The sequence below is a fragment of the Pinus tabuliformis genome, chromosome 1_1 (genome assembly GCF_031772625.1).
Source record: "Pinus tabuliformis cultivar Carrire ecotype Pingquan chromosome 1_1, CPIR1, whole genome shotgun sequence".
Taxonomy (NCBI): domain Eukaryota; kingdom Viridiplantae; phylum Streptophyta; class Pinopsida; order Pinales; family Pinaceae; genus Pinus; species Pinus tabuliformis.
Window position 1 is genome coordinate 82,932,154 of NC_142297.1, and position 20,351 is coordinate 82,952,504.

General features: G+C 37.0%; 2 pseudogenes; both read left to right on the forward strand.

Annotated features, from left to right (window-relative positions):
* The first annotated feature begins 6,071 nt into the window (after positions 1–6,071).
* On the forward strand, positions 6,072–7,527 carry LOC149211714 (putative protein phosphatase 2C 2 pseudogene; annotated as a pseudogene).
* A 5,810-nt stretch (positions 7,528–13,337) lies between these two features.
* LOC149211715 (putative protein phosphatase 2C 53 pseudogene) lies at positions 13,338–14,648 on the forward strand (annotated as a pseudogene).
* The last annotated feature ends 5,703 nt before the right edge of the window (positions 14,649–20,351 follow it).

The window sequence follows — 20,351 nt, forward strand, 5'->3', positions numbered from 1 at the left end:
TTACTTTTTATTGATATAATGAAAGAAATGAAATTGATCAACTAACATTTTATTGATATGTTGGAATTTACTATATATTTTTAATATTTTTATTAATTTAATATTTTAAAAATTATATATTCCTTTTTAATGAAGGTGAATTTTTTAATTAAATTGATTATATAAAGTTAATTGATATAATGAAATTGATGGTATAATATGTTATTACTTTTTATTGATATAATGAAAGAAATGAAATTGATCAACTAACATTTTATTGATATGTTGGAATTTACTATATATTTTTAATATTTTTATTAATTTAATATTTTAAAAATTATATATTCCTTTTTAATGAAGGTGAATTTTTTAATTAATTTATTATTTGATTAAATAAAAATTATAAATTATAAATTATAAATTATAAAAACTTTTGTAATAATAACATCGTCAATCAAATCGACATTCGCGGATAGCAGCCAGAGATGGTTGTTCTCACTGTTGGTTTGACACCTGAGTTTGATAGGTTTTGCCACTTTCGAAAAAAAAAAACATCGTCAAAATGACCGTCATTTAGGAAAGAAATTTCATGTGTAAATTAAAAAAAAAATGATATTATACGTCAATGAAAAGCGAAATTACTTATATTAATAACCCCTTAGGGGATGACAATTTCATGTCTCAAGTGAAGTCAACAGAGCTCATCATAACCGCGATGTCTCATAATATCATATTTTGATAATATGTTCTTTATGTTAATTATAATCAACTAATAAAAACGTAGCATACACTCTATGACTACTTTTATACCTATCATGTATATATACACTTAAAATTAACTATTAACTATTTACTTGACTACTGCCCTATATGTTTTAGAAGATTTTTTTAATACGATTTAGATAAATTCTACTCTTTACCATTCGTTAAAATATGTGCGCAATGTCATTTTGGAAAACTGCAAATTGCTGTTATAATAAATATAAAATATAAATTAATAAAATGCCTCTGGACTTTTAAACAATATATTTAGTGTAATAATATTATCGTCGAATAGTGTTTAGAGTATATTTTATGGTATATTATTTTATATTAGTATGATTATTAAATTAAAAGTTGTCGAATAGTGTTCAAAGTATATTTTATGGTATATTATTTTATATGAGTGATTATTAAATTAAAAAGTTGTTGATAAACATGCATGAACACCATTAATTTAAAAAAAAGTGGAGAATGACTTGGTTAATGTATATTAATTATAGTTAAGTTTAATTTGAACGACTCCATGAACTTCAAAGTATATTTTATGGTATATTATTTTATATGAGTACAATTATTAAATTGAAAAGTTGTTGATAAACATGCATGAACACCATTAATTAAAAAAAAGTGGAGAATGACTTGGTTAATGTATATTAATTATAGTTGAGTTTAATTGGAACGACTCCATGAACTTTTACGCTCAGACAAATAATTCTAATCCAAGAGATTAAAATCATGATTTTATTTTTTTATTTTTATTTTATTTTATGTAAAACTAAATTTATTAATGGAAACATAATGTACACTGAGGCCTTGGCTTCTGTGGGTCTAGGTTAGCCATATGACCATTTTAAACAACAAGACTTAAAATCGAGACTACCCCCGGAGGCGAAACCAGTGCGAAACGAGAGAAAGATAGGTACCTTCTGCCCACGTAGGGGCTACAATTCCAGAAATCAAAATTTACTGTCATGGTAAAATTCAAAATGGACTACCAAAATTAACCACTGTAAAAGATCAAAAAGAGCAAAAAACTCAGAAGACCGAGCTTGACACGTGACCTGTGGCATGCAAATGTTAGGTGTCTTAGGATGGTGGCTTCTCTTCCACGATCGGACACCCATAGTCTTCAGAATCTGTATCCTCTGCCTGCGTGCCACCCGTTGTGTCCTGTGGCCCTCTTTCATCAACCCGAACGCCTTTGCCTTTGTTGGTGGCATTGCCACCCAACGTCTTTGAGCTGCTTGTGGACGGATAATCCTTAGCTTTCTTTGGATGGCTTGAGCTCGGCTACCTCTGAACTTTTTCGAGCAGCTGAAGAACCTGGTTCTTAGCAAGGCTGTAGGTTGGAGCAATGCATGAGCCAACTTCCTCCCTAAAATCCACTCAAACGGTGGCAATGACAATCGGTCGGTCCATGGAGCAAGAAAAATGGAATTGAGTGTATTGGGTTGTAGCAGTAAGATTGGTTGACTGGGAGGCTTCGTTAGTCCAATGAGCCTCACAGGGGCGAGCTCGTCCTCTTCCACTACGCATATCCAGATATCTGTCATGGAAGCGGGAATAGGAAGGACTAGAGGGCGGGGAGGCTGACGGGGAAGATGAAACGGTGGGGGGCAGCGAAGAGGGGCAGATGGCAGTACCGTGGCTACCACCACGCCTGCATCTCATACGATGACGACGACACATATTTCTCTAAGTGGGTTGTTGCAATGAGAAGGGAGCCAAAGTGGCAGGAAGTGGGGTGAGAGCAGCTGAGGTGATACTGAAAAGAACAGGGGATGTCAAGTCCGGGACAAAGGCAAGGGCCAAGGCCTTAATTTGTAGGGAGTAGTGTATAGACTGGGAGAAGTGATAACCATTGCCCAGGTCAACGCAACAAAGCAGTCTTCAATGCCTTCTTGTTGCGGTTCGAGAGCTTGGCTCTGCAATGGCAGGGTGGCAAGAGCAGTTCAGAGGCAGAATGGATGAGTGAAGAGGGCTTCGCTCCATGATTTTATGCTTGCAGGGGAAGTCTCGATCCATGCAGTGGAATAATTGTGGCGGCCGAGGGGCAGAGTACTGCCTTAAATTCCCATAGGGGAAGGAACCGATTACCATGTGACGTGGCCACCCGCCAGGCCGACGTCGTATCCGCCTTGAATGCTCATCTACCACCCACATCTGGGGAACCATGAATTATTTTGAAAGAACAAGAAATCTAAAATATTATTGTTATTATTTTCTCTTCTCTAAATACACCATATTGAAAATTGCAAAAGTAAGAAGGATTAGTTGTTTTTTTAAATTTCAAAATGTGTAATTTAAGAAGTTTTCCTCTGTTCAAATAAAAAAATATATATTTTTTTGCTAAGGCAAGAGTGGATCCTTCTATTCTATTAAAAAGAGAAATATTGTACAAAGGCGAACGCGGCTGTGAGGCCCGCCAATACGACAGGCCAACCCCAAAACAAGGTCACAAAACAACAAATCATATCAAAGGACGTGGGCCCGCCAAAAAAAACCTACAGTTCAAAACTAACCGTTGGATCTTGAACTGATGATCCAGCGGATAAGAAAGATATTAGTTTGGCCAACAAGTGCACCTTTTAACAAAAGAATCAAACCCGATAAAGCCAATAGAACATAATCTATAATCTTATTGGGCCTGTTTCTTGCTTAACCATCGAACACTTTAACCCTTTGAAATCCACCATATGCGCGTGATCCCGGAGAGGTATTATGAACCGCTCGAAACATAATCCTTGAAGTGGACCCACCAACTTGCACGCAAAATCCTGGTCGTAGATTATCGTTGCTTGATCCAACGGTTACAAATCATATCGCGTGGGCTAAGAGTACCGATAGTTAGCGTGTGATGAAGGCGGTAATTCCACCCCACCCCTAGCCACATGTCACGTGGTGAGTGGAATTGCTCCCAAATGAGAAAAAACGCTTCTTGCTTGATGAGCTTGCGAAATACCGGAAACCACGACAGTAACGCTGTTCACCGGAATAAAATTTGGGGTTTTGCGGTGACCGAGAAAATCTGGGTTACGGCTCATGGACCACAGGGAGATGAAGATCCCTGAGACGTCTAGATTGCCATTACCCGCGTTAATGGGGCTTTCATAGACCTACCACCTAAAAGGGATCACACTTATGTCAAAATACTTCATGATGAAACCAGAATAACTGTACCCCTTTACTGTGGCTCTATGTCAGCAAAAACGGTCTCTTGATTTTCCTGATGCTACTGTCGGTCACTCAGGGCTCTGGATGAACATCCCTCCTTCAACCTGTCATCTATTATCTCCTCCCACCAACAACAAAGATCAATATTCTTGTTTCGTACCCTCTCATTGGCAAGCCAGTTTGCCACTTTGTTGGCTTCCCTACGAACATGCACCATCCTGAGGGTTCTCAGCATTCTTAGGTGCACTTGGATTCTTTGGTAGACTGGTAGAAGCCACCAATGTTCTGAGATTTTCTCAGGAGCAACTCCAGCATTTGTCCTTTTTACTGAGTTAATGACAAGTTCTGAATTAGCCTCAATGATGACATTTGGAATGCTATACTTGAGCAGTGTTTCCAGGCATGATTCCATCGCCATGAGCTTAGCCATATTGTTAGTAGCTTTGCCAAGATAACTGTGGAAGATGACCTGTATGTTTCCTTTCTCATCCCTCAGGACCCCTCCGTAACCTGCTTCTCCCGGATTCCCTTTTGAAGCTCCGTCTACCATGAGAAGGGGGTTGCCAAGAAGACTTTTCTGTTGAGGTCTTCTTGATAGTCTGCATAGAACCCTGAGGGGGATTAACCTTAAGCTCTACTTCTGAGACATTGTCCCCAACTTCTAATTGTACATAATGACATAAGAATATAGTTCCTATAGCTAGGAAATATGTTAATGAACTCAACATTGTTTAGACATATATCCAAAAACTATAGACACATATCTCTACACTTGTTACTTGGTTAAAGTCTTATTTGGAAAAAATACTAGGTCACCAAAAAAAATGACTACCCAAATTTTTCTAGAACCCGGACACTTGTATTTACACAAAATTTCCTAATTTTATTTTATATAGTTTACAATTGATGGAATTCCTTCCTCTTTGAAGGACTTCATGACCCTCTTGATTCTAGACAAAAATGGATTGGCTAGGGTTGATGCTTCTGCATCAGACTCCCCGGGTTGAAAATTTTCATGACCTCTTCGTCACATGTTTTTAGTTCATTCAATCCTCCTAGGTCCGATATATAATGATGTTGTTATCCACATATATAGTTGTATTGTTGTTATTATTGATCTCAATCTTCCTGGATTCCAAACTTAATTATACTTTACCCGATATGACTTGTTGTGGTAAACTTGCACAGATAGTTGTATTCTTCTATTGGTTGTCCTTCTGTTTAACAACTTTCTTATTGACATGTACGTCCTATTAATCTGATCATCCAAGTGTGCCCACAACTGAAATTGTGGTTGTTTTCCCTCTCACCATTAGGATTTTCTGATAGAAGTTTCCTTTGAATGCTTTAACATTTTTCAACAACCTAACTAGAGCTTTTGAAAACAAAAAATAGTTGTAAGTGAAAGTTTAAAACATTTCGTAAATTATTGAGATTTTGGAAAGAGAATATTTTGAAAGCCTTCATTAAATCATTAAAGATTTTAAAAGAAAAACATATTTTGAATGTTTTTTAACATATTTTGAATGTACTTGATTAAATAAAATAAGTTTCCAAAATGTGTTTTGAATATATATATATATATATATATATTTCCAAAGATTTTTTTTTTTTCAAAAAAATGTATTTTGAATAAAAAACTAAACTTATTAATAATTATAGGTTTAAAGCCAATTCTTTTAAATAATACTTTTAATCATTTTTTTTTTTACCAATTTTGTTTAAAATATTATAATTTTTTTAATGATAAATCTATCTTCTATAAAATCTAAACGCCCAATTTTTTATTATTAAAAACTCTAAATCTATTTATTCACTCCAAAACCCAAACAACTTAACGTCACCCTTCATACTTGGTGCCGATGGTTATTTGTCGCCATCAGCGCAGGCATGAGCGCCCACGTACCGACAATATTGATTTAATCAATTTTCATTATAAGAAATTTAACCCTCTGGAAGTTTCCTTCATGACGAGCGGGGACTTTGACCAGAGAAACGTGATAACTGATAAGGATTTCCTCTATAATTTTAGACCGTTTCACAGTGTTCCAGCTCATAGTCGGTTGTAACCGCGTACACAGGAGTTTGACGGTGCACATTTCCTATATCTGATTTGAGTTGAACAATTGAAGCCATATAAATGCTTAGCAGACACCCCAATTGGAACCACAAGGACTAACACGCTCCGAACGATACACTCTATTGAATTTATACAGCAGCCTCCGCAGATTGTAAAAATGGCTTGCGTTGTAGCAGGGAATTCTCCCTCGGTCTTCGGCTCCTGCAGATCACCCTTTTTGGCCGACAAGTGCCCTAAGCCTCTGCACAAGAGGCAACGCCCGCCGATGCTAGATGTTCCGCTCCAGTTGGCGGGCCTCAATGAGCCGAGCGTGGCCGTGGAGCAGCCGATGGAGGTTAATGTGGAGGGTTTTCATTATGCGGTTTCGTGCAAAAAGGGTAAGCGAGAATTCATGGAAGATACCCACAAAGCCATTGTCAATGTTCTTGGCGATTCCAAACAGGCCTTCTTTGGCGTCTTTGATGGTCATAGCGGTCGGAACGCTGCAGCTTTCGCTGCCGAAAATATTGGGCAGAATATTCTGGACGCAGTGCTCAGAATGGAAAATGAAACAGAGGACATTCTTGAACAGGCCGTTAGAGATGGGTACTTAACAACAGATGCAGAATTTTTGAAGCAGGAGGTTGGTAGCGGTACAGCTTGTGTAACTGCTCTCATTATAAATGGTAACTTAGTGGTTTCCAATGCTGGGGATTGCCGAGCAGTTATTAGCAGAGACGGTGCTTCAGAAGCCCTTACATGCGATCATCGAGCTGGAAGGGAGGACGAGCGTCAACGGATAGAGAATTTGAATGGAATTGTGGACCTCCGCCACGGAGTTTGGCGAGTTCAGGGATCCCTGGCAGTATCTAGGGCAATAGGCGATTCACACATGAAAGAGTGGATAACCGCTGAACCAGACACCAGAAAGATTGAAATTACATCTGATTGCGAGTTTTTAATTTTGGCATCAGATGGGTTGTGGGATAAAGTTAGTAATCAAGAAGCAGTGGATATCGCCAGGCCTTTCTGTGTTCAGAAGCAACCTAATTTTACACCATTAGGAGGCGGCCCCATCGCTGCCTGTAAAAAGCTTGTAGAGTTAGCAGTAATCAGAAAATCCAGGGATGATGTGAGTGTGATGATAGTACAACTCCCACATTTTTGCATAAAAAGGAATTCCACAGTGAAGTGAGGTGAGGTGGGACTGTTGTCAAAGGATTCTTGAGTAACAACCATTTAACCCAACCTGGTTGTTACCCTTTAAAAGGACCACATTATATTGTTGATGATGAAGCAGTGGGAACGGGGCCTTGAGTCTTTCGTCCTTTTCTGTAAAAAATGATACACCGACATTCGCTTCTGTACAGGACTGCAGATCATCCAATTTTAAATTTTTAAATATCTTTTGCGTAATCCAATCATTATATAATAAGTTGATTGTTATAATGGGAAAAAAAGTTTGATGAACAAAGTCAATTGATGAATTGAATTGATTACATCAAGTTAATTGATATAATGAAATTGATGGTATAATATGTTATTACTTTTTATTGAAATAATGAAATAAATGAAATTGATGACCTAACATGTTATTGATAGGTTGGAATTTACTATATATTTTTAATATTTTTATTAATTTAATATTTTTAAAATTATATATTCATTTTAATGAAGGTGATTTTTTTAATTAATTTATTATTTGATTAAATAAAAATAAAAATTATAAAAACTTTTGTAATAATAATATCGTCAAGATGACCATCATTTAGGAAGGAAATTTCATGTGTAAATTTGAAAAAAAAAAAAAAATTGATATTATACGTCAATGAAAAGCCAAATTACTTATATTAATAACCACTTAGCGGATGACAATTTCATTTCTCTAGTGAAGTCAACGGAGCTCATCATAACCGCGATGTCTCATAATATCATATGAAGATAATATGTTCTTTATGTTAATTATAATCAAGTAATGAAGACGTAGCATACACTCTATGACTACTCTTATACCTATCATGTATATATACACTTAAAATTAACTATTAACTATTTACTTGAATACTGCCCTATATGTTTTAGAAGATTTTTTTAATACGATTTAGATAAATTCTACTCTTTACCCTTCGTTAAAATATGTGCGCAATGTCATTTTGGAAAACTACAAATTGCTGTTATAATAAATATAAAATATAAATTAATAAAATGCCTTTGGACTTTTAAACAATATATTTAGTGTAATAATATTCTCGTCGAATAGTGTTTAGAGTATATTTTATAGTATATTATTTTATATTAGTATGTTTATTAAATTAAAAGTTGTCGAATAGTGTTCAAAGTATATTTTATGGTATATTATTTTATATGAGTATGATTATTAAATTAAAAAGTTGTTGACAAACATGCATGAATACCATTAATTTAATTTAAAAAAAAGTGGAGAATGACTTGGTTAATGTATATTAATTATAGTTAAGTTTAATTTGAACGATTCCATGAAATTTTAGGCTTAGACAAATAATTCTAATCCTAAAGATTAAAACCGTGAATTATTTGGAAAGAATAAGAAATCCAAAATATTATTGTTATTATTTTCTCCTCTAAATACACAATTATTGAAAATTGCATAACTGAGAGGAATTAGTTGTCTTTTTTAATTTCAAAATGTGTAACTTAGTAAGTTTTCCCTTGTTCAAATAAAAATATATATTGATATATGAAAAAAATCAAATATATATATATATGAAAAGAGTAACTATCAATTTATTTAAATTTTTACTTCAATTATACTTTGTTGTTGGCTTTTTTATCACTTTAACATTGATATAAAAATATTTTTCATTTGTAATTAGTTCAAAGCTCTTGTCATAATTATAAAATTATAGCTTATGTTATTGGCAACTCTTACTTACAAATTGGTAAAAGAGTAATTATCATTTAGAGTAAGAGAGAAAGTAGTTAAAATGATGTATGTTATATAAGCATATTATGATAACAAAATGAGCTAGTGTGATATAGAAATAATGAAAAAAGATATGATTTGTGTTCTTAACATTACATTAAATTCTATTCACTATACTATCTAATTTATGATCAATCCACGCAATGATTTTGAGAAGCTTCTAAACTACACAATTCAAAAAGGAAAATATAATTTATATATAATTATCGAGGTTAGGTTTAGCAGGTATGGTTTTCAACACTCATCATCTTTATTTTTACATTAAATTTTAAATTGTCATTGCCAGTTCTTTTTTATTAATAAGATATATTATAATGCCTTATAAGTTCAACATGATTATTAATTAATCATGTCATAAATTCAACGTCCTTATTAATTAATCATGTTTCATTATAAATCAAAGCTATAGAGTGACTTGATAAAGTAATTGAGGTAATTTGAAATAAAAATAATAATTTTAAAATCAACTTGTTATTTATTTGTTTATCAAAACATTGTTGCAATTTCATTCCAAAGCAATTCATTGAACATTAACATTTTGCAAAGTTAAAGTAACAACCTACCTCCTTTTCTTATTTTTTTCTACGTCACCCATATAATTATATCCCTATGTTACTAGAGTTAAATATATGATGCAATATGTCTTTAAAGAAATGGAGAAATGTTCTTTCAAAAGCATGATGAAAATGTATTATAATAATAATAATTTATTATTATTATTGTTCCATTTTTTATTTAATTTATATGGTGCAACATGTCTTTAAGGAAATGGAGAAACATTCCTTCAAAAGCATGATGACAATGTATTATAATAATAATAATAATTTATTATTATTATTATTTTATTTTTTATTTATCAAATTAAAGTTCATTTATTATATTTATTTTTTTACATAAAAAGTGATATTGAAATTAGAAAATTTTACTAAAAAATGTATATATGTATATATTTTTCATTAAAGCTTTAATGAGAAAATTTTACTAAAAATGTATATATGTATTTATTAGGCCCACTCAAACTATATAGCTTTAATGAGAACATACATTCATCGGCTCAAAACTAATTACAAAAATCATGACAAGATTTCCATTGTAGAAGTGAGAAAGTTTTTTCAAAGCATGGGTTTATAATTTACCCTAGGAATATAATTTATAATTTATGCTTCGTTGTAGAAAGAAAAGATGATGTTTAATCATGGGAAGCTTTGATGCTATGTTTAATTTATAACAAAATGATTTATTCAACTGAAGAACTAATTTATGACAAAATGATTTATTTAACTTAAGAACTAAATAAAGGGGGTGATATTTGGATCCAGAAATGTGTTATAGCTTTGATGACATAGTAAGGAGGACTTAAACATCATAAATTAAAGTTGTGTTTTTTTTTGTTTTTTATTTTTTTAGTATATTTTAAATTATTCTTAAAATAATGATATTTGTTAGTCTTTTTCTTAATATATTTATGATTTAGGGAATTATTTTGAGGTTCAAAAAAATGTGATTTAAAAGTATTATAATTCTCAATATTAGTGGGCATGACATTTGGTCTAGGACACATCAACTTTTAATATGTTTGGATTTTAGTTTTCTCTCATTTACTTTTGAGTTTTGAATCTAAATTGTCATACAAAATGACACCCTTTAAAGCCAACCATGTTAACAAGATATGACAAATTTTATTGATTTTAAACTAATAATAAGAGCATCCAAAATATGCAAGTTCCTTTATTATGAGAAATAAAATTTTTCATAAAGTCTAGAAATCAAGAATAATCTACATTTTTAAGATAATAATAATTCTACATTCCAATTTTTTCCTTTTTAAATTCTTTATTTTTATTTTTTTAATTAAGTTGGTGGGATGTTAGTAGCACAATATGTTGTTCCAGTAGCACAATCTTGGAGAAAGGGTTTCGTTAGTAAGACAATTTGTGTTCAAACCTCACTCGGCTGCTAAGCATGTGCCCTGAGAAGAGACATCTAACTTACAAAAAAGGTTAAACTGATAAGACATGTCTAGAGAGATTAAACTTTCTATTATTTAAATACACAAAAACTTCTCAACAATTTTTTTTCTAATTATTTTACTACCCATATACTTTTTAAAATTAAATATTATATCTAATACTTATATCAAATATAAAATTATCTATATATATATAAATAATATTATTTAATATACTATTTTTTATTTTTAATTAAAATATAATAGCAACATAATAATTTTTCCTCCACCCACATGGAAATACTTAAATTTCACGTAATTCAGTAGTCTTCAAAACCTACTCTTTATAGGGGAATTTAATAGTCTTCGAAACCTACTCTTTATATGTTCGAATTCACATGAATGTTGCCCATCTCCTTTTAATAAGCCAAAGCAAAAAGTCTAGTTCGCATTTCTCTTTTGATCTCTTTGGATCCTTAGGAGAGTTACACTATCCATTTTCTCTTTAACTATAAATTAGATGCATCAATAAACATTTAGGGTCATTAAATATGTGGATGCAGTCCTAGTTATTCTCGAAAATATATTATAATTAATGAGTAATAAAAATTTTCTGATCTAAAATTCTAATCACTTTATAAAATAGTGTATAATTAATGAGAAATAAAAATTCTCTAACCTAAAATGCTCATCACTATATAAAATAGTGTATACATTGTTGTAGGTAGTTTATTTTATTACATAATTTTAATTGTGCTTTATAATTGTGCCTGGGTGGTGTGTATATGTTTTTAAATCTGAAATAATAATTAGAGTTAGTTAGGTATAATAATTAGTAATTTTTTCTATTATTATGTGTATATGAGTTTTTTTCAAAATTTTATAAAAGATTATTGTAATAGTAGAGGAGTTAAATTTACATGTAATCTAACCTTTTTTGTTTGATGTTGTTTTTGTTTTTGCTTTATGTGTTAGAGTGATATTTTCTAGAAATTCTATAAAAGATTATTATTATGGTACACGGGTTAAATTTACCTGTAATCTAACTCTTCTACATTCTGACTTTTTTATGAACATATTTGCTAATCATCTTATATAGATATGTTGAAATTACAAATTTGAATTGTATAATCTACTTAATTTGAGTGCTCCAATTTTTTTTCAAAAATATTAAATCTAATTAAGCATTCAAAATTACATTTCAAACCATTCAAAACCACAATCTTTAAAAAAAAATATTATCATATTCAAAATATATATATATATATATAAAACAATTAAATTACACCTTAAATTTACACAACATAATTGTTTGGAGACTTTTCATAAACAATAATCTTTTACACATTTAAAAATATATTTTAAATAATGAGGAAAAAATAATTTGATTAATAATTATACTTTATTATCTTCCCATTAATGAAAAAAAGTTACATATTCCAATTATAAAACATTTTTATAATATTTTCTATTACATGTTGTTTAAAATCCTAAAAGAAATTAAAATAGTAAATCTAAATTCTATAGTCTAGAACTTCTAAATGCCAGTTTTTTTTAATTAAAAACACTCAATCCATTTATTCACTCCAAAACACAAACAACTTAACGTCACCCACGGTGGTTATTTCTGGGCATCAGCGCAGCCATCAGCGCCCACGTGCCGACGATATTGATTTAATCAATTTTTCTTTTGTACCAAAAAAAACAGTATTTATATTAATAAAAAATATTTACATAGAGAATACCTGATACATGCATAAAGCAAATAACTGAAAGACTGGGCTGAAACAGAGCACAGCGGAAATCGGGAAAAACCTTACATGAAAGATAAAAGTAGAAATATGTAGCGAAACAGACCAGACACATGGATGACCATTCAGGTCCATATAGATTAAGCAACCCCACCAAAATGAGAAGATCAACGAAGAAATAGACAGACTTACATTTTATGAAGAGGAAGAGTCCAACTAAGAAATAGACAGACTTACCTTTTATGAAGAGGAAGAGTTTATTGAGGAAAAAAAGACACAAAACCCCACCAAAATGAGAACATCAACGAAGAAATAGACAGACTTACCTTTTATGAAGAGGAAAAGTCTATTGAGCAAAAAAAACAACAGTAAAGAAAAATCTTCCATCTTATATGAGTTTAAACCCATTTGAATCTCCATTTTCCATATAACTGGCAGGAATGATTTAATCAAATTTTCATAATAAGAAATTTAACCTTTTGGGAGTTTCCTTCATGACGAGGGGCAACTTTGACCAGAGAAACGTGCTAAGGATTTCCTTAATACTTTGAGACCATTTCACCGTGTTCCACCTCATAGTCGGTTGTATTACATATATAATAATGCACTGTGGTAATCGCGTACCCACGAGTTTGACGGTGCAAGTTCCCTATATCTGATTTGAGTTGAACCTTTGAACGCCATATAAATGCTTAGCAGACACAGCAATTGGAACCACAAGCACTAACAGGCTCCGAACGAGACACTCAATTGAATTTATACAGCAGCCTCCGCAGATTGTAAAAATGGCTTGCGTTGTAGCAGGGAATTCTCCCTCGGTCTTCGGCTCCTGCAGATCCCCCTTTTTGGCCAAAAAGTGCCCTAAGCCTCTGCACAAGTGGCAACGCCCGCTGATGCTAGATGTTCCGCTCCAGTTGCCGGGCCTCAATGCGCCGAGCGTGGCCGTGGAGCAGCCGATGGAGGTTAATATGGAGGGTTTTCATCATGCGGTTTCGTGCAAAAAGGGTAAGCGAGAATTCATGGAAGATACCCACAAGGCCATTGACAATGTTCTTGGCAATTCCAAACAGGCCTTCTTTGGCGTCTTTGATGGTCATAGCGGTGGGAAAGCTGCAGCGTTCGCTGCCGAAAATATTGGGCAGAATATTCTGGACGCAATGCTCAGAATGGAAAACGAAACGGGGGACATTCTTGAACAGGCTGTTAGAGATGGGTACGGGTACTTAACAACAGATGCCGAATTTTTGAAGCAGGAGGTTGGTAGCGGTACAGCCTGTGTAACTGCTCTCATTATAAATGGTAACTTAGTGGTTTCCAATGCTGGGGATTGCCGAGCAGTTATTAGCAGAGATGGTGCTTCTGAAGCCCTTACATGTGATCATCGAGCTGGAAGGGAGGACGAGAGACAACGGATAGAGAATTTGAGTGGAATTGCGGAGTTTGGCGAGTTCAAGGATCTTTAGCGATAACTAGGGCAATAGGCGATTTGCACATGAAAGAATGGATAATAGCTGAACCCGACACCAGAAAGATTGAAATTACATCTGATTGCGAGTTTCTAATTCTGGCATCAGATGGGTTGTGGGATAAAGTTAGTAATCAAGAAGCAGTGGATATCGCCAGGCCTTTCTGTGTTCAGAAGCAACCTAATTTGACATCATTAGGAGGCGGCCCCATCGCTGCCTGTAAAAAGCTTGTAGAGTTAGCGGTATCTAGAAAATCCAGAGATGATGTGAGTGTGATGATAGTACAACTCCCACATTTTTGCATAAAAAAGAGTTCCAGCTGAAGTGAAGTGAAGTGAGGTGGGACTACCTATTGTCAAAGGATTCTTGAGTAACAACCATTGAACCCAACCCCGTTGTTGCCCTTTAAAAGGACCACGCATTATATTGTTGAAGATCAAGCAGTGGTAACGGGGCTTGTGTCTTTCGTCCTTTTCTGTAAAAAAATGATACATCGACATTCGCTTCTGTACAGATCATCCAATTTTAATTATTAATTTTTAAAATATCTTCTGTGCAATCCAATATTTACATAAATGATGGCTGAGGAAGTTAATGGTTATAATGGAAAATGTATATGATAAACAAACTCAACTTTACATAAATGATGGCTAAGGAAGTTAATGGTTATAATGGAAAATGTATATGATATGGCTAAGGAAGTTAATGGTTATAATGGAAAATGTATATGATAAACAAACTCAAACATAAATGATGGCTAAGGAAGTTATATAAAGTTAATGTATATATAAATCAAATTGATGGATATAAATAATTAATATAAATGAAATTGATATAATGAAATTGATGGCCTAACATTTTATTGATGGAGTAATAAAGACATAGCATACACTCTATGACTATTCTTATTCCTATGTCTATAATGGCATGTGTATATAAACTTAAAATTAATTATTAACATGACTACTGCGCTATAAGTTTTTTTTTTTTTAATACGATTTAGATAAATTCTACTCTTTACCATTCGTTAAAATATGTGCACATTGTCATTTTGGAAAACTACAAATTGCTGTTATAATAAATATAAAATATCAATTAATAAAATGCCTTCGCAATTTTAAGCAATATATTTATATTTAGGTTCGAATAGTGTTTAGAGTATATTTTATGGTATATTATTATATTTTAGAGTACCTCATGGACAAGAAGTGAATCATGAAGAAGCTAGTAGGGAGAGGAGGACATGGGGCAGCAGTTAGAAAGTTGCTCCTATGAGTACAACAGGGGTCTGTAAAAGTAAGCTAGGGAAAGGAGGTTCTCGGATGGCATCTGCGGCGCGCAAGGTTAACCGCGAGGGTTTCGGTTGGGGCATCCAGAAACCCTAACTCCGCAACCTGCAGCATCTCAGCCACCTATCTCACTACCGACCGGGCCCGAATTTTCAGGACACAACTGTCGCTGTCGTTTTCACCATGGAGCCGGCTAATGAAGTCATGGACACGGAAGAGGAGCTCGATTACTCCGAAGACCCGCACCCGTCTCAGGTATTCCCCGACCGACCTATTTTCGCATCTCCGTTTGCTGCTTCGGGCTCCCTGTTACCTGGGTCGCACCCCTCTCCTGCGGTATCTATCCCGGTCCCCCTCCCCTCAGGAACGCCAGAAGGTACTGTGCTCACCGAATCGGCGGGCCTAGACCTTCCTCCCCTCTCTCCGGGTACCCTACGTTTTCTATCATCTGTGATTCCCCCATCGCCGCCCTTCGAATCGCGACCCCCATCATCCTCCATCCCGGTTCCTCCTTCCACTAGCCAGGCCCCTCCGTCATCATCGGGTCCCTCTGCGTTCCTACACCCTCCTTCAGGGAGTTTTGAAACCCCTGCAGTCAAAGTTAGTTCAACTAGGGCAAACCCGCCCGACAGCCTCCCGGATCCTTTGGTTCACCACCTAGCTGCGCCGCGATCTGGAAAAAAGAGAACCAAGTGTGTCAAATCTACTACAAAAGACATTGCTATTTGGTTCAGTGAGGCCACGGCCATAACAGAGGCTGCTACCATGGCCAATACTATATTGGTGGGACATGTCCGGGGTCGTGCCTATTCCGCGACCAGATTAACACTCTGGGTTAAAGAAATCTGGGGAGGGATTTTAATGGAACTACCTGAAGTACAGGTCCTCTCCCGCGGCTGGTTTGCTCTGCACTTTACAAAAGAAAACTACACGGATCTGGTCTTGGCCAAGTTCTGGCACATTGAGATGGCGCCGGTGTTACTCAAGCGCTGGAGCCCCCTGTTCGATCCGGAGCGAGAACAGATCGGTGCCGGGCCTTTATGGGTTCGTCTGCCGGGGTTACCCCTTCAATACTAGAATGAGGAGACGTTCATCTGCATTGGCAATGCTTTGGGCACCTACCTTGATCATGATCGCCCCTTTGTGGAGTCTAGAAATCAAACCCTCGCTCGGATCCTGGTGCATCTGGACACTCGCGAAGGTTTGGAGGAAAAAATCACACTGCATTGGGGAAAATACACTCGCGTCCAGATATTAGATTATGAAGGTGTCCCTTTCAGATGTCGTCGCTGTCACCGGGTTGGACACATATTCAAGGATTGCCCTCTCAATCAGAAAAGCACAGAGGCTCCTGTTGACACCATCCACACTCCGAGAACTACCTCTCCGGCTGTACATCAGGTCCCGGCTGCCAGCATTCCCAATGATTCTGCTCCTCAGGATCTGGGCATCTCACAAGGGCATCCTTCTGCTCCAGTCACCAGATCCCGGCGGCCACAGCATCAGCATCTGCAGGCTTTCCGGGTAACTCTCTTATTCCTCCATTGTCATTTTTATCTACATCTCCGTTATCAGCTCCACCATTGTCTCCTGCTATCTGTTCGATGCCCACATCCTCTGTCATTGCACCTGTGGTCACTGCAACGCTACCTCCCACATCCCCTGCATCACCTCCCTCATCTCCCAAAGGTGCTCATCATCCATATTATCTGAGGTCTCGAAATCACCCGCAGTGCTCCCAATCATCACACATTGGTTTGGGAATTATCACTCCTGGCACATCCTCCCTGCCCTCGCGTGGGAGAAAATCCGATCTTACCAAGGCTATCCGGAGAGCGGGGGCAGAGGTCGCCACCGGGAGGCAATCCACTATTGATGGGGTACTTAGAGCGAAGAACACCCCCGGCCACCTTCCCCCATGAAGTGTCTCTCCTTCAATTGCAGAGGCTTGGCTAGTGCCTCAAAGAAACTAGCACTCAGGCGTTTGTATGAATCCTCTCCTGTCGATATCATCCTTCTGCAAGAAACACTTGGTCCTGCGGACTCCATTGTGGCCACATTATCTTCTACCATTCCTGGGTGGCAGTTCTCGGCTATGGATGCTTCGGGTCGATCTGGTGGGCTAGCCATAGGATACAACCCAGTCACCATCAAAGCTCAGGGTTCTTGGGGGGGACCTGGCTTTATGGGGCTTGATTTCTTCTCTGCCGACCTGGGCATCGCCCTCAGGGTTATTAACATATATGGACCATGCCATCAGCGGGAATCTTTCTGGAACCACCTTATGGGCTTAACCATTCTATCTGTCGATCATTTAATCATCGGAGGGGACCTTAATTTTTCCATAGGATATGGGGAATCATGGGGAGCCTCTGCACAAATCGACCCCATGACTGCTCACATGACAGACCTTTTGGATCGACATGACTTGAGCGACGTCCCCATGGTCAAGCCCCTTCCCACCTGGAGGAACAGAAGAATCGGTGATGCTGCCCTAGCCCGTAGACTTGACAGATTCTTGATGAAAGGATCACTGCTTCAAGATCTACATCACTACAGGCAATGGGTGGGGAATGGTGGTATATCTGATCACCATCCCATCTATCTAGAAATAAATGGCCCTAACAAAAAACCAAAGGCGCCATTTAAATTTAATCATGGATGGCTTCAGGACCCCGCCTACATCAAACTTGTTTCGGATTTCTGGCCCATACATCCGATTGATCGAGCTGACTCCCTGGCTAAGGGCTTCTGCATGAATCTATTGCAGCTAAAGGAGCTCTCGATCGAATGGGCTAGGAACAAATATAGGCAGGAGGTCTCGGCTCTCTTACACATTGAAGATGAGCTCACCTCCCTCACTGATGAAAGAGGGCTAGGTTTTATTTCGGAGGCAGATAAAGCCCATCTTGTGGAGTTGGAAAATCAGAAGCAAAAAATCCTTAAGGAAAGGGAGGAATCTACTCGGCTGCGCAGTAGAGCTATATGGCTTAAGGCTGGGGACGACAACACTCGCTTTTTTCATAATTATGCAAAAGGCAGAAAAGTCAGTAACACTATCTGGAATCTCCCTATGCCAGAAGGTGGAGTGGCTGACACCTTCAATAAGCTTTCACAGATGGGAACTGCCCATTTCAGGAACCTATATAAACAACCCCCGGGCTCCAATCTGGCAGATATCATCAACATTGCTGGACACTTTCCCAGATTTGTAAACGCAGATGAAGCAGAGAGCCTGCTTGATCCTGTGTCCCCTGAGGAACTTGAGTCCACCATCAAATGGTTTAAAAAGGAGCGTAGCCCGGGACCGGACGGATGGACCATCGAATTCTACATTGCCTTCTATGAGATGATCAAAATGGACCTCCTCCGGGTTGTAGAGGAATGCAGAACAACAGGCACCATGTACAACGCCATAAACTCCACTTTCATTGCCCTGATCCCGAAATCTGACTCTCCATCCTCATTTGATGACTATCGCCCCATCTCTCTCTGCAATGTCCTCTATAAAATAATCACAAAAATCATTGCAAATCGCATGTGCCCCATTCTGTCTCGCCACATTGCCCCACAACAATTTGCTTTCTTGGAACACCGTCAGATACATGAAGCCATTGGGGTGGCTCAGGAAGCCTTCCATTCCATATGGAAAAAACATCATAAAGCCATCATCCTAAAAATTGATCTGGCAAAAGCTTTCGATAGGGTTAGCTGGCTTTATATTAAAATGCTCCTCATTCACCTGGGTTTCCCTCATCACTTTATCACATGGATCATGGCTTGTATCACCACCCCCTCATTCAGTGTATTGATAAATGGATCGGCTGCACCTTTCTTTCACTCTGAGCGTGGTCTCAGACAGGGGTGTCCCCTGTCTCCCCTTCTCTTTCTCATCATCATGGACAGCCTCAGTCGCCTGATTGACTCTGCTAAGAGAAATGGAGATTTATGTGGCCTCAAAATATCAGATGACTGGTTCCTCACTCATCTTCTATTTGTGGATGATGTCATGATCTTCTTAGATGGTGGCGTTCGGGACTCTCGTACCTTCTCCAAGATCCTCACTCTTTTTTCATCAGCCACTGGGATGCAGGCAAATCATACAAAGTCATCAATCATTCTTGCCAGAACCACTGTAAATGAATCGCATTTGGCCCAACAGCTATTTCCCTACAGCTTGCATCCTCTGGATCAGGGTCTCAAATACTTGGGATTCTGGATCAAGCCTATCTGTCCAAAAATAGCTGACTGGGTCTGGCTAGTAGCCAAGCTGGAAAAGAAGCTTAACATCTGGTGCCACCGATATCTATCTCGAGTGGGTAGGCTAGTCCTGATCAAAGCTGTATTGGAAGCCACCCCGGTCTTCTGGATGGCTTTAGCATGGATCCCTCGCAGCATTCTATCTCAACTTCAGCAAACCTGTAATAGGTACCTATGGAATGGGGCAAAAGAAAAACACATATTCACATGGATCGAATGGAAGAGGATTGCCACTCCAAAGAAATGGGGGGGTTGGGGGCTCAAGGATCTCCCATTATTTGCACAGGCATTAGCTGCAAAAATGGGATGGACCCTCATCTCTGGGGAAAATCTGTGGACTCACATGGTATACCATAAATACATATGGCCCCTTCAGCTCATGGATTGGCTCCGCCTTCCCTCATGGCCCAAAGTTGGGATCTCCTCCGTCTGGAAAGCACTTCTTCATGCTTTACCCCTTATCAGAGATAACTTGACATGGAGAATTAATGATGGCACATTGGTCAGGGTTGGGCTGGACCCTTGGAATGATAGCGGGGGCAAACACATTCTACCGGAAGCACTCATCCGCTTCCTGCACACTCAAGGGATCACTCACATTGTCGACATAGCTGATTAGACGAACACCTCCATATTTGAACAGGGTTGGAAAACTGCTGATCAGATCAACATTCCGCCACTTTGGCACCAAGAGTGGAGGT